At 35.9% G+C, this 13,073-nt stretch overlaps 10 non-coding genes across 10 annotated transcripts; all 10 read left to right on the top strand.

Moving 5' to 3' along the window:
* Window positions 1-1,835: 1,835 nt before the first annotated feature.
* LOC143060914 (5S ribosomal RNA) lies at window positions 1,836-1,954 on the top strand. The gene has a single exon (XR_012974175.1). It is a non-coding gene; the product is annotated as a 5S ribosomal RNA (ribosomal RNA).
* A 142-nt stretch (window positions 1,955-2,096) lies between these two features.
* Window positions 2,097-2,215, top strand: LOC143060913 (5S ribosomal RNA). Its single transcript, XR_012974174.1, has one exon. It is a non-coding gene; the product is annotated as a 5S ribosomal RNA (ribosomal RNA).
* Window positions 2,216-4,205: 1,990 nt separating this feature from the next.
* Window positions 4,206-4,324, top strand: LOC143060912 (5S ribosomal RNA). The gene has a single exon (XR_012974173.1). It is a non-coding gene; the product is annotated as a 5S ribosomal RNA (ribosomal RNA).
* Window positions 4,325-4,466: 142 nt separating this feature from the next.
* Window positions 4,467-4,585, top strand: LOC143060910 (5S ribosomal RNA). Its single transcript, XR_012974172.1, has one exon. It is a non-coding gene; the product is annotated as a 5S ribosomal RNA (ribosomal RNA).
* Window positions 4,586-6,575: 1,990 nt separating this feature from the next.
* Window positions 6,576-6,694, top strand: LOC143060909 (5S ribosomal RNA). Its single transcript, XR_012974171.1, has one exon. It is a non-coding gene; the product is annotated as a 5S ribosomal RNA (ribosomal RNA).
* A 142-nt stretch (window positions 6,695-6,836) lies between these two features.
* LOC143060947 (5S ribosomal RNA) lies at window positions 6,837-6,955 on the top strand. Its single transcript, XR_012974206.1, has one exon. It is a non-coding gene; the product is annotated as a 5S ribosomal RNA (ribosomal RNA).
* A 1,989-nt stretch (window positions 6,956-8,944) lies between these two features.
* LOC143060944 (5S ribosomal RNA) lies at window positions 8,945-9,063 on the top strand. Its single transcript, XR_012974203.1, has one exon. It is a non-coding gene; the product is annotated as a 5S ribosomal RNA (ribosomal RNA).
* Window positions 9,064-9,205: 142 nt separating this feature from the next.
* On the top strand, window positions 9,206-9,324 carry LOC143060932 (5S ribosomal RNA). The gene has a single exon (XR_012974192.1). It is a non-coding gene; the product is annotated as a 5S ribosomal RNA (ribosomal RNA).
* A 1,982-nt stretch (window positions 9,325-11,306) lies between these two features.
* Window positions 11,307-11,425, top strand: LOC143060920 (5S ribosomal RNA). The gene has a single exon (XR_012974181.1). It is a non-coding gene; the product is annotated as a 5S ribosomal RNA (ribosomal RNA).
* A 141-nt stretch (window positions 11,426-11,566) lies between these two features.
* On the top strand, window positions 11,567-11,685 carry LOC143060908 (5S ribosomal RNA). The gene has a single exon (XR_012974170.1). It is a non-coding gene; the product is annotated as a 5S ribosomal RNA (ribosomal RNA).
* The last annotated feature ends 1,388 nt before the right edge of the window (window positions 11,686-13,073 follow it).

Here is a 13,073-nt window from a genome sequence, read left to right as displayed (position 1 = left end):
ACCCATCTGCATGGTGAAATATTTTTACGTGAAATACATGCAAGTCAAGTTAGATACACTTAAGAATTCCACTCCTTCCACATGCATGTGGCTACATATATTTCTTTTTTTAAATTAGGTCTCGTAAAGGTCGTCTGTGATAATATGGTATCCGCCATTTGTCGTCATTTGAAATCGCCTCTTTTTTTTACCAGGGCTTATATGATTCACTATTTTTCTGAAAGGATTCTGATCAGCAAAAAAAAAATCATTATAGCAAAAACAAATAATAAACAATAAATACTAATTATATCTTGTAAAGTTCTAGTAAAAAATTCGAATATTTGAAACGTCTTTCATCTCGGTCAAGGAAGTCCCGGTTTCGAAGTTTGCCATCTTTGTGTGCTTTCATATCGAAGGCAAAATCTAAATTTCTGGGAAGTCTCTTTATTTCTACGTATATCTGAAAGCAAAAACATATAAAGAAATGATTTTACTACAAATGTATATCAGTTTTACGGCACAATCTAGTTTTTGTGAAATAATACAACACGTTTTCTGAGGAAGAATCGCACGAGAGAAATTGACAAGTTGTACATTAATCGTTAATATTTCTTCACTCGTGGTATTTTGTTTAATTCTTATGACATATTCTGAAAGAAAAATTCCTGCTGAAGATTTTCGTGTATGATTTATATATCAAAAAGTACAATTTATTTGAAACAAATGATTAAAACTTGTCGAACAAGCACACAGATTTTCTTGTCGATCTGTTTGAATTAGATTGTCATGAAAGTTTAAGGGTGCTCTCGTCGAGGTCCGCGTTAGATAGATAATTACACTCTGTGTCAGTGCGAATTGCATATCATTGTAATCTGTCGTTCATTCGCACACATCGTTCAACAACCAAAGCCGCAAAATGTCAGACGCACCAGCACCAGTAGTAAAGACCCCAGCTAAGTCACCAAAGAAGAAAGCTGCAGCTAAACCAAAGAAAGTAGCTACTCATCCAAAATACAGCGAGATGGTCGGAAAGGCTATATCTGCTTTGAAAGAGCGTGGAGGCTCCAGCCGTCAAGCCATCCTTAAGTATATCTTAGCAAACTTCAGCGTTGGTAGCGATGCAAAAACAGTCAACACTCACTTGAAGTTAGCTCTGAAATCAGGAGTGAAGAGCAATAGCTTGAAACAGTCGAAGGGTACCGGCGCTTCTGGAAGCTTTAAGATTGGGGAAGTGGCTAAACCAGCTAAGAAACCAGCAAAGAAAGTAGTTAAACCTAAAGCCGCCAAGCCAAAGAAGGCAAAGACACCTACCAAAAAGACTGCCGCAAAGAAACCTGCAGCAAAGAAACCAGCAGGTGAAAAGAAAGCAGCTAAACCAAAAGCAAAGAAACCAGCTGCAAAGAAACCTGCTGCAAAACCTGCTGCCAAATCTGCAAAGAAAGCCACAAAATCTCCCAAGAAGACAAAGGCTGCAGCTAAACCAAAGAAGGCAAAGACACCAAAGAAGAAGTAAATGAAGGAAGCATCATGATGCTTTTAAAGCTTAAACAGCCCTTTTAAGGGCTACCAAATTTTTTCAAAAAGAGTCTGAAATTGTTGCATGGTATTAGTCACAAATAAAATATAGCTTGTCCCATATTCTAAATCTCTCTTTCTTCTCTGCAATTTTTTTTACTATAAAGTCCATGTGTACTTGCTAAATTTTACTATCTTCCACTCTGGATCGTGCAGTAAGTATTTAGTTTTGCTTCTATCTTAAACCTGAAAAAAATCTTTTTTTTATACAAATTCTAGATCTGTTCAAAATTGCTTTACTTCCTAACTTTATATATCAAAAATTTTAACACTTCTGTGTCTACGACCATATCACGTTGAAAACACCGGTTCTCGTCCGATCACCGAAGTTAAGCAACGTCGAGCCCGGTTAGTACTTGGATGGGTGACCGCCTGGGAATACCGGGTGTTGTAGACATTTTTTGTACCTATAATTTTGAATTTCTACCAAACATATTATTATTGTAAAGTTTTGCTTCTGAAAAAAATCTATTTTATATAAATTTTGTTCAAAAATGCTACTACCTAACCTTATATATCAAAAACATTAACACTTCTGTGTCTACGACCATATCACGTTGAAAACACCGGTTCTCGTCCGATCACCGAAGTTAAGCAACGTCGAGCCCGGTTAGTACTTGGATGGGTGACCGCCTGGGAATACCGGGTGTTGTAGACATTTTTTTTTACTTACAATTTTGCATTCCTACCAAACATAATTGTTGTATGATTTTTTTTAACTAATTTACTTGGATGTAATATTCAACATATCTAGCTATCAATGAATGAAGAAAACAGAAAATAAATCATTCATAAATTTATTTATTTTTCAATACCCATCTGCATGGTGAAATATTTTTACGTGAAATACATGCAAGTCAAGTTAGATACACTTAAGAATTCCACTCCTTCCACATGCATGTGGCTACATATATTTCTTTTTTTAAATTAGGTCTCGTAAAGGTCGTCTGTGATAATATGGTATCCGCCATTTGTCGTCATTTGAAATCGCCTCTTTTTTTTACCAGGGCTTATATGATTCACTATTTTTCTGAAAGGATTCTGATCAGCAAAAAAAAAATCATTATAGCAAAAACAAATAATAAACAATAAATACTAATTATATCTTGTAAAGTTCTAGTAAAAAATTCGAATATTTGAAACGTCTTTCATCTCGGTCAAGGAAGTCCCGGTTTCGAAGTTTGCCATCTTTGTGTGCTTTCATATCGAAGGCAAAATCTAAATTTCTGGGAAGTCTCTTTATTTCTACGTATATCTGAAAGCAAAAACATATAAAGAAATGATTTTACTACAAATGTATATCAGTTTTACGGCACAATCTAGTTTTTGTGAAATAATACAACACGTTTTCTGAGGAAGAATCGCACGAGAGAAATTGACAAGTTGTACATTAATCGTTAATATTTCTTCACTCGTGGTATTTTGTTTAATTCTTATGACATATTCTGAAAGAAAAATTCCTGCTGAAGATTTTCGTGTATGATTTATATATCAAAAAGTACAATTTATTTGAAACAAATGATTAAAACTTGTCGAACAAGCACACAGATTTTCTTGTCGATCTGTTTGAATTAGATTGTCATGAAAGTTTAAGGGTGCTCTCGTCGAGGTCCGCGTTAGATAGATAATTACACTCTGTGTCAGTGCGAATTGCATATCATTGTAATCTGTCGTTCATTCGCACACATCGTTCAACAACCAAAGCCGCAAAATGTCAGACGCACCAGCACCAGTAGTAAAGACCCCAGCTAAGTCACCAAAGAAGAAAGCTGCAGCTAAACCAAAGAAAGTAGCTACTCATCCAAAATACAGCGAGATGGTCGGAAAGGCTATATCTGCTTTGAAAGAGCGTGGAGGCTCCAGCCGTCAAGCCATCCTTAAGTATATCTTAGCAAACTTCAGCGTTGGTAGCGATGCAAAAACAGTCAACACTCACTTGAAGTTAGCTCTGAAATCAGGAGTGAAGAGCAATAGCTTGAAACAGTCGAAGGGTACCGGCGCTTCTGGAAGCTTTAAGATTGGGGAAGTGGCTAAACCAGCTAAGAAACCAGCAAAGAAAGTAGTTAAACCTAAAGCCGCCAAGCCAAAGAAGGCAAAGACACCTACCAAAAAGACTGCCGCAAAGAAACCTGCAGCAAAGAAACCAGCAGGTGAAAAGAAAGCAGCTAAACCAAAAGCAAAGAAACCAGCTGCAAAGAAACCTGCTGCAAAACCTGCTGCCAAATCTGCAAAGAAAGCCACAAAATCTCCCAAGAAGACAAAGGCTGCAGCTAAACCAAAGAAGGCAAAGACACCAAAGAAGAAGTAAATGAAGGAAGCATCATGATGCTTTTAAAGCTTAAACAGCCCTTTTAAGGGCTACCAAATTTTTTCAAAAAGAGTCTGAAATTGTTGCATGGTATTAGTCACAAATAAAATATAGCTTGTCCCATATTCTAAATCTCTCTTTCTTCTCTGCAATTTTTTTTACTATAAAGTCCATGTGTACTTGCTAAATTTTACTATCTTCCACTCTGGATCGTGCAGTAAGTATTTAGTTTTGCTTCTATCTTAAACCTGAAAAAAATCTTTTTTTTATACAAATTCTAGATCTGTTCAAAATTGCTTTACTTCCTAACTTTATATATCAAAAATTTTAACACTTCTGTGTCTACGACCATATCACGTTGAAAACACCGGTTCTCGTCCGATCACCGAAGTTAAGCAACGTCGAGCCCGGTTAGTACTTGGATGGGTGACCGCCTGGGAATACCGGGTGTTGTAGACATTTTTTGTACCTATAATTTTGAATTTCTACCAAACATATTATTATTGTAAAGTTTTGCTTCTGAAAAAAATCTATTTTATATAAATTTTGTTCAAAAATGCTACTACCTAACCTTATATATCAAAAACATTAACACTTCTGTGTCTACGACCATATCACGTTGAAAACACCGGTTCTCGTCCGATCACCGAAGTTAAGCAACGTCGAGCCCGGTTAGTACTTGGATGGGTGACCGCCTGGGAATACCGGGTGTTGTAGACATTTTTTTTTACTTACAATTTTGCATTCCTACCAAACATAATTGTTGTATGATTTTTTTTAACTAATTTACTTGGATGTAATATTCAACATATCTAGCTATCAATGAATGAAGAAAACAGAAAATAAATCATTCATAAATTTATTTATTTTTCAATACCCATCTGCATGGTGAAATATTTTTACGTGAAATACATGCAAGTCAAGTTAGATACACTTAAGAATTCCACTCCTTCCACATGCATGTGGCTACATATATTTCTTTTTTTAAATTAGGTCTCGTAAAGGTCGTCTGTGATAATATGGTATCCGCCATTTGTCGTCATTTGAAATCGCCTCTTTTTTTTACCAGGGCTTATATGATTCACTATTTTTCTGAAAGGATTCTGATCAGCAAAAAAAAAATCATTATAGCAAAAACAAATAATAAACAATAAATACTAATTATATCTTGTAAAGTTCTAGTAAAAAATTCGAATATTTGAAACGTCTTTCATCTCGGTCAAGGAAGTCCCGGTTTCGAAGTTTGCCATCTTTGTGTGCTTTCATATCGAAGGCAAAATCTAAATTTCTGGGAAGTCTCTTTATTTCTACGTATATCTGAAAGCAAAAACATATAAAGAAATGATTTTACTACAAATGTATATCAGTTTTACGGCACAATCTAGTTTTTGTGAAATAATACAACACGTTTTCTGAGGAAGAATCGCACGAGAGAAATTGACAAGTTGTACATTAATCGTTAATATTTCTTCACTCGTGGTATTTTGTTTAATTCTTATGACATATTCTGAAAGAAAAATTCCTGCTGAAGATTTTCGTGTATGATTTATATATCAAAAAGTACAATTTATTTGAAACAAATGATTAAAACTTGTCGAACAAGCACACAGATTTTCTTGTCGATCTGTTTGAATTAGATTGTCATGAAAGTTTAAGGGTGCTCTCGTCGAGGTCCGCGTTAGATAGATAATTACACTCTGTGTCAGTGCGAATTGCATATCATTGTAATCTGTCGTTCATTCGCACACATCGTTCAACAACCAAAGCCGCAAAATGTCAGACGCACCAGCACCAGTAGTAAAGACCCCAGCTAAGTCACCAAAGAAGAAAGCTGCAGCTAAACCAAAGAAAGTAGCTACTCATCCAAAATACAGCGAGATGGTCGGAAAGGCTATATCTGCTTTGAAAGAGCGTGGAGGCTCCAGCCGTCAAGCCATCCTTAAGTATATCTTAGCAAACTTCAGCGTTGGTAGCGATGCAAAAACAGTCAACACTCACTTGAAGTTAGCTCTGAAATCAGGAGTGAAGAGCAATAGCTTGAAACAGTCGAAGGGTACCGGCGCTTCTGGAAGCTTTAAGATTGGGGAAGTGGCTAAACCAGCTAAGAAACCAGCAAAGAAAGTAGTTAAACCTAAAGCCGCCAAGCCAAAGAAGGCAAAGACACCTACCAAAAAGACTGCCGCAAAGAAACCTGCAGCAAAGAAACCAGCAGGTGAAAAGAAAGCAGCTAAACCAAAAGCAAAGAAACCAGCTGCAAAGAAACCTGCTGCAAAACCTGCTGCCAAATCTGCAAAGAAAGCCACAAAATCTCCCAAGAAGACAAAGGCTGCAGCTAAACCAAAGAAGGCAAAGACACCAAAGAAGAAGTAAATGAAGGAAGCATCATGATGCTTTTAAAGCTTAAACAGCCCTTTTAAGGGCTACCAAATTTTTTCAAAAAGAGTCTGAAATTGTTGCATGGTATTAGTCACAAATAAAATATAGCTTGTCCCATATTCTAAATCTCTCTTTCTTCTCTGCAATTTTTTTTACTATAAAGTCCATGTGTACTTGCTAAATTTTACTATCTTCCACTCTGGATCGTGCAGTAAGTATTTAGTTTTGCTTCTATCTTAAACCTGAAAAAAATCTTTTTTTTATACAAATTCTAGATCTGTTCAAAATTGCTTTACTTCCTAACTTTATATATCAAAAATTTTAACACTTCTGTGTCTACGACCATATCACGTTGAAAACACCGGTTCTCGTCCGATCACCGAAGTTAAGCAACGTCGAGCCCGGTTAGTACTTGGATGGGTGACCGCCTGGGAATACCGGGTGTTGTAGACATTTTTTGTACCTATAATTTTGAATTTCTACCAAACATATTATTATTGTAAAGTTTTGCTTCTGAAAAAAATCTATTTTATATAAATTTTGTTCAAAAATGCTACTACCTAACCTTATATATCAAAAACATTAACACTTCTGTGTCTACGACCATATCACGTTGAAAACACCGGTTCTCGTCCGATCACCGAAGTTAAGCAACGTCGAGCCCGGTTAGTACTTGGATGGGTGACCGCCTGGGAATACCGGGTGTTGTAGACATTTTTTTTTACTTACAATTTTGCATTCCTACCAAACATAATTGTTGTATGATTTTTTTTAACTAATTTACTTGGATGTAATATTCAACATATCTAGCTATCAATGAATGAAGAAAACAGAAAATAAATCATTCATAAATTTATTTATTTTTCAATACCCATCTGCATGGTGAAATATTTTTACGTGAAATACATGCAAGTCAAGTTAGATACACTTAAGAATTCCACTCCTTCCACATGCATGTGGCTACATATATTTCTTTTTTTAAATTAGGTCTCGTAAAGGTCGTCTGTGATAATATGGTATCCGCCATTTGTCGTCATTTGAAATCGCCTCTTTTTTTTACCAGGGCTTATATGATTCACTATTTTTCTGAAAGGATTCTGATCAGCAAAAAAAAAATCATTATAGCAAAAACAAATAATAAACAATAAATACTAATTATATCTTGTAAAGTTCTAGTAAAAAATTCGAATATTTGAAACGTCTTTCATCTCGGTCAAGGAAGTCCCGGTTTCGAAGTTTGCCATCTTTGTGTGCTTTCATATCGAAGGCAAAATCTAAATTTCTGGGAAGTCTCTTTATTTCTACGTATATCTGAAAGCAAAAACATATAAAGAAATGATTTTACTACAAATGTATATCAGTTTTACGGCACAATCTAGTTTTTGTGAAATAATACAACACGTTTTCTGAGGAAGAATCGCACGAGAGAAATTGACAAGTTGTACATTAATCGTTAATATTTCTTCACTCGTGGTATTTTGTTTAATTCTTATGACATATTCTGAAAGAAAAATTCCTGCTGAAGATTTTCGTGTATGATTTATATATCAAAAAGTACAATTTATTTGAAACAAATGATTAAAACTTGTCGAACAAGCACACAGATTTTTCTTGTCGATCTGTTTGAATTAGATTGTCATGAAAGTTTAAGGGTGCTCTCGTCGAGGTCCGCGTTAGATAGATAATTACACTCTGTGTCAGTGCGAATTGCATATCATTGTAATCTGTCGTTCATTCGCACACATCGTTCAACAACCAAAGCCGCAAAATGTCAGACGCACCAGCACCAGTAGTAAAGACCCCAGCTAAGTCACCAAAGAAGAAAGCTGCAGCTAAACCAAAGAAAGTAGCTACTCATCCAAAATACAGCGAGATGGTCGAAAGGCTATATCTGCTTTGAAAGAGCGTGGAGGCTCCAGCCGTCAAGCCATCCTTAAGTATATCTTAGCAAACTTCAGCGTTGGTAGCGATGCAAAAACAGTCAACACTCACTTGAAGTTAGCTCTGAAATCAGGAGTGAAGAGCAATAGCTTGAAACAGTCGAAGGGTACCGGCGCTTCTGGAAGCTTTAAGATTGGGGAAGTGGCTAAACCAGCTAAGAAACCAGCAAAGAAAGTAGTTAAACCTAAAGCCGCCAAGCCAAAGAAGGCAAAGACACCTACCAAAAAGACTGCCGCAAAGAAACCTGCAGCAAAGAAACCAGCAGGTGAAAAGAAAGCAGCTAAACCAAAAGCAAAGAAACCAGCTGCAAAGAAACCTGCTGCAAAACCTGCTGCCAAATCTGCAAAGAAAGCCACAAAATCTCCCAAGAAGACAAAGGCTGCAGCTAAACCAAAGAAGGCAAAGACACCAAAGAAGAAGTAAATGAAGGAAGCATCATGATGCTTTTAAAGCTTAAACAGCCCTTTTAAGGGCTACCAAATTTTTCAAAAAGAGTCTGAAATTGTTGCATGGTATTAGTCACAAATAAAATATAGCTTGTCCCATATTCTAAATCTCTCTTTCTTCTCTGCAATTTTTTTTACTATAAAGTCCATGTGTACTTGCTAAATTTTACTATCTTCCACTCTGGATCGTGCAGTAAGTATTTAGTTTTGCTTCTATCTTAAACCTGAAAAAAATCTTTTTTTTATACAAATTCTAGATCTGTTCAAAATTGCTTTACTTCCTAACTTTATATATCAAAAATTTTAACACTTCTGTGTCTACGACCATATCACGTTGAAAACACCGGTTCTCGTCCGATCACCGAAGTTAAGCAACGTCGAGCCCGGTTAGTACTTGGATGGGTGACCGCCTGGGAATACCGGGTGTTGTAGACATTTTTTGTACCTATAATTTTGAATTTCTACCAAACATATTATTATTGTAAAGTTTTGCTTCTGAAAAAAATCTATTTTATATAAATTTTGTTCAAAAATGCTACTACCTAACCTTATATATCAAAAACATTAACACTTCTGTGTCTACGACCATATCACGTTGAAAACACCGGTTCTCGTCCGATCACCGAAGTTAAGCAACGTCGAGCCCGGTTAGTACTTGGATGGGTGACCGCCTGGGAATACCGGGTGTTGTAGACATTTTTTTTTACTTACAATTTTGCATTCCTACCAAACATAATTGTTGTATGATTTTTTTTAACTAATTTACTTGGATGTAATATTCCTAGCTATCAATGAATGAAGAAAACAGAAAATAAATCATTCATAAATTTATTTATTTTTCAATACCCATCTGCATGGTGAAATATTTTTACGTGAAATACATGCAAGTCAAGTTAGATACACTTAAGAATTCCACTCCTTCCACATGCATGTGGCTACATATATTTCTTTTTTTAAATTAGGTCTCGTAAAGGTCGTCTGTGATAATATGGTATCCGCCATTTGTCGTCATTTGAAATCGCCTCTTTTTTTTACCAGGGCTTATATGATTCACTATTTTTCTGAAAGGATTCTGATCAGCAAAAAAAAAATCATTATAGCAAAAACAAATAATAAACAATAAATACTAATTATATCTTGTAAAGTTCTAGTAAAAAATTCGAATATTTGAAACGTCTTTCATCTCGGTCAAGGAAGTCCCGGTTTCGAAGTTTGCCATCTTTGTGTGCTTTCATATCGAAGGCAAAATCTAAATTTCTGGAAGTCTCTTTATTTCTACGTATATCTGAAAGCAAAAACATATAAAGAAATGATTTTACTACAAATGTATATCAGTTTTACGGCACAATCTAGTTTTTGTGAAATAATACAACACGTTTTCTGAGGAAGAATCGCACGAGAGAAATTGACAAGTTGTACATTAATCGTTAATATTTCTTCACTCGTGGTATTTTGTTTAATTCTTATGACATATTCTGAAAGAAAAATTCCTGCTGAAGATTTTCGTGTATGATTTATATATCAAAAAGTACAATTTATTTGAAACAAATGATTAAAACTTGTCGAACAAGCACACAGATTTTCTTGTCGATCTGTTTGAATTAGATTGTCATGAAAGTTTAAGGGTGCTCTCGTCGAGGTCCGCGTTAGATAGATAATTACACTCTGTGTCAGTGCGAATTGCATATCATTGTAATCTGTCGTTCATTCGCACACATCGTTCAACAACCAAAGCCGCAAAATGTCAGACGCACCAGCACCAGTAGTAAAGACCCCAGCTAAGTCACCAAAGAAGAAAGCTGCAGCTAAACCAAAGAAAGTAGCTACTCATCCAAAATACAGCGAGATGGTCGGAAAGGCTATATCTGCTTTGAAAGAGCGTGGAGGCTCCAGCCGTCAAGCCATCCTTAAGTATATCTTAGCAAACTTCAGCGTTGGTAGCGATGCAAAAACAGTCAACACTCACTTGAAGTTAGCTCTGAAATCAGGAGTGAAGAGCAATAGCTTGAAACAGTCGAAGGGTACCGGCGCTTCTGGAAGCTTTAAGATTGGGGAAGTGGCTAAACCAGCTAAGAAACCAGCAAAGAAAGTAGTTAAACCTAAAGCCGCCAAGCCAAAGAAGGCAAAGACACCTACCAAAAAGACTGCCGCAAAGAAACCTGCAGCAAAGAAACCAGCAGGTGAAAAGAAAGCAGCTAAACCAAAAGCAAAGAAACCAGCTGCAAAGAAACCTGCTGCAAAACCTGCTGCCAAATCTGCAAAGAAAGCCACAAAATCTCCCAAGAAGACAAAGGCTGCAGCTAAACCAAAGAAGGCAAAGACACCAAAGAAGAAGTAAATGAAGGAAGCATCATGATGCTTTTAAAGCTTAAACAGCCCTTTTAAGGGCTACCAAATTTTTTCAAAAAGAGTCTGAAATTGTTGCATGGTATTAGTCACAAATAAAATATAGCTTGTCCCATATTCTAAATCTCTCTTTCTTCTCTGCAATTTTTTTTACTATAAAGTCCATGTGTACTTGCTAAATTTTACTATCTTCCACTCTGGATCGTGCAGTAAGTATTTAGTTTTGCTTCTATCTTAAACCTGAAAAAAATCTTTTTTTTATACAAATTCTAGATCTGTTCAAAATTGCTTTACTTCCTAACTTTATATATCAAAAATTTTAACACTTCTGTGTCTACGACCATATCACGTTGAAAACACCGGTTCTCGTCCGATCACCGAAGTTAAGCAACGTCGAGCCCGGTTAGTACTTGGATGGGTGACCGCCTGGGAATACCGGGTGTTGTAGACATTTTTTGTACCTATAATTTTGAATTCTACCAAACATATTATTATTGTAAAGTTTTGCTTCTGAAAAAAATCTATTTTATATAAATTTTGTTCAAAAATGCTACTACCTAACCTTATATATCAAAAACATTAACACTTCTGTGTCTACGACCATATCACGTTGAAAACACCGGTTCTCGTCCGATCACCGAAGTTAAGCAACGTCGAGCCCGGTTAGTACTTGGATGGGTGACCGCCTGGGAATACCGGGTGTTGTAGACATTTTTTTTTACTTACAATTTTGCATTCCTACCAAACATAATTGTTGTATGATTTTTTTTAACTAATTTACTTGGATGTAATATTCAACATATCTAGCTATCAATGAATGAAGAAAACAGAAAATAAATCATTCATAAATTTATTTATTTTTCAATACCCATCTGCATGGTGAAATATTTTTACGTGAAATACATGCAAGTCAAGTTAGATACACTTAAGAATTCCACTCCTTCCACATGCATGTGGCTACATATATTTCTTTTTTTAAATTAGGTCTCGTAAAGGTCGTCTGTGATAATATGGTATCCGCCATTTGTCGTCATTTGAAATCGCCTCTTTTTTTTACCAGGGCTTATATGATTCACTATTTTTCTGAAAGGATTCTGATCAGCAAAAAAAAAATCATTATAGCAAAAACAAATAATAAACAATAAATACTAATTATATCTTGTAAAGTTCTAGTAAAAAATTCGAATATTTGAAACGTCTTTCATCTCGGTCAAGGAAGTCCCGGTTTCGAAGTTTGCCATCTTTGTGTGCTTTCATATCGAAGGCAAAATCTAAATTTCTGGGAAGTCTCTTATTTCTACGTATATCTGAAAGCAAAAACATATAAAGAAATGATTTTACTACAAATGTATATCAGTTTTACGGCACAATCTAGTTTTTGTGAAATAATACAACACGTTTTCTGAGGAAGAATCGCACGAGAGAATTGACAAGTTGTACATTAATCGTTAATATTTCTTCACTCGTGGTATTTTGTTAATTCTTATGACATATTCTGAAAGAAAAATTCCTGCTGAAGATTTTCGTGTATGATTTATATATCAAAAAGTACAATTTATTTGAAACAAATGATTAAAACTTGTCGAACAAGCACACAGATTTTCTTGTCGATCTGTTTGAATTAGATTGTCATGAAAGTTTAAGGGTGCTCTCGTCGAGGTCCGCGTTAGATAGATAATTACACTCTGTGTCAGTGCGAATTGCATATCATTGTAATCTGTCGTTCATTCGCACACATCGTTCAACAACCAAAGCCGCAAAATGTCAGACGCACCAGCACCAGTAGTAAAGACCCCAGCTAAGTCACCAAAGAAGAAAGCTGCAGCTAAACCAAAGAAAGTAGCTACTCATCCAAAATAACAGCGAGATGGTCGGAAAGGCTATATCTGCTTTGAAAGAGCGTGGAGGCTCCAGCCGTCAAGCCATCCTTAAGTATATCTTAGCAAACTTCAGCGTTGGTAGCGATGCAAAAACAGTCACACTCACTTGAAGTTAGCTCTGAAATCAGGAGTGAAGAGCAATAGCTTGAAACAGTCGAAGGGTACCGGCGCTTCTGGAAGCTTTAAGATTGGGGAAGTGGCTAAACCAGCTAAGAAACC

The sequence above is a fragment of the Mytilus galloprovincialis genome, unplaced genomic scaffold (genome assembly GCF_965363235.1).
Source record: "Mytilus galloprovincialis unplaced genomic scaffold, xbMytGall1.hap1.1 HAP1_SCAFFOLD_193, whole genome shotgun sequence".
Classification (NCBI taxonomy): domain Eukaryota; kingdom Metazoa; phylum Mollusca; class Bivalvia; order Mytilida; family Mytilidae; genus Mytilus; species Mytilus galloprovincialis.
The sequence above is the reverse complement of the archived record's forward strand: the minus strand, read 5'-3'. Positions and strand labels throughout refer to the sequence as shown.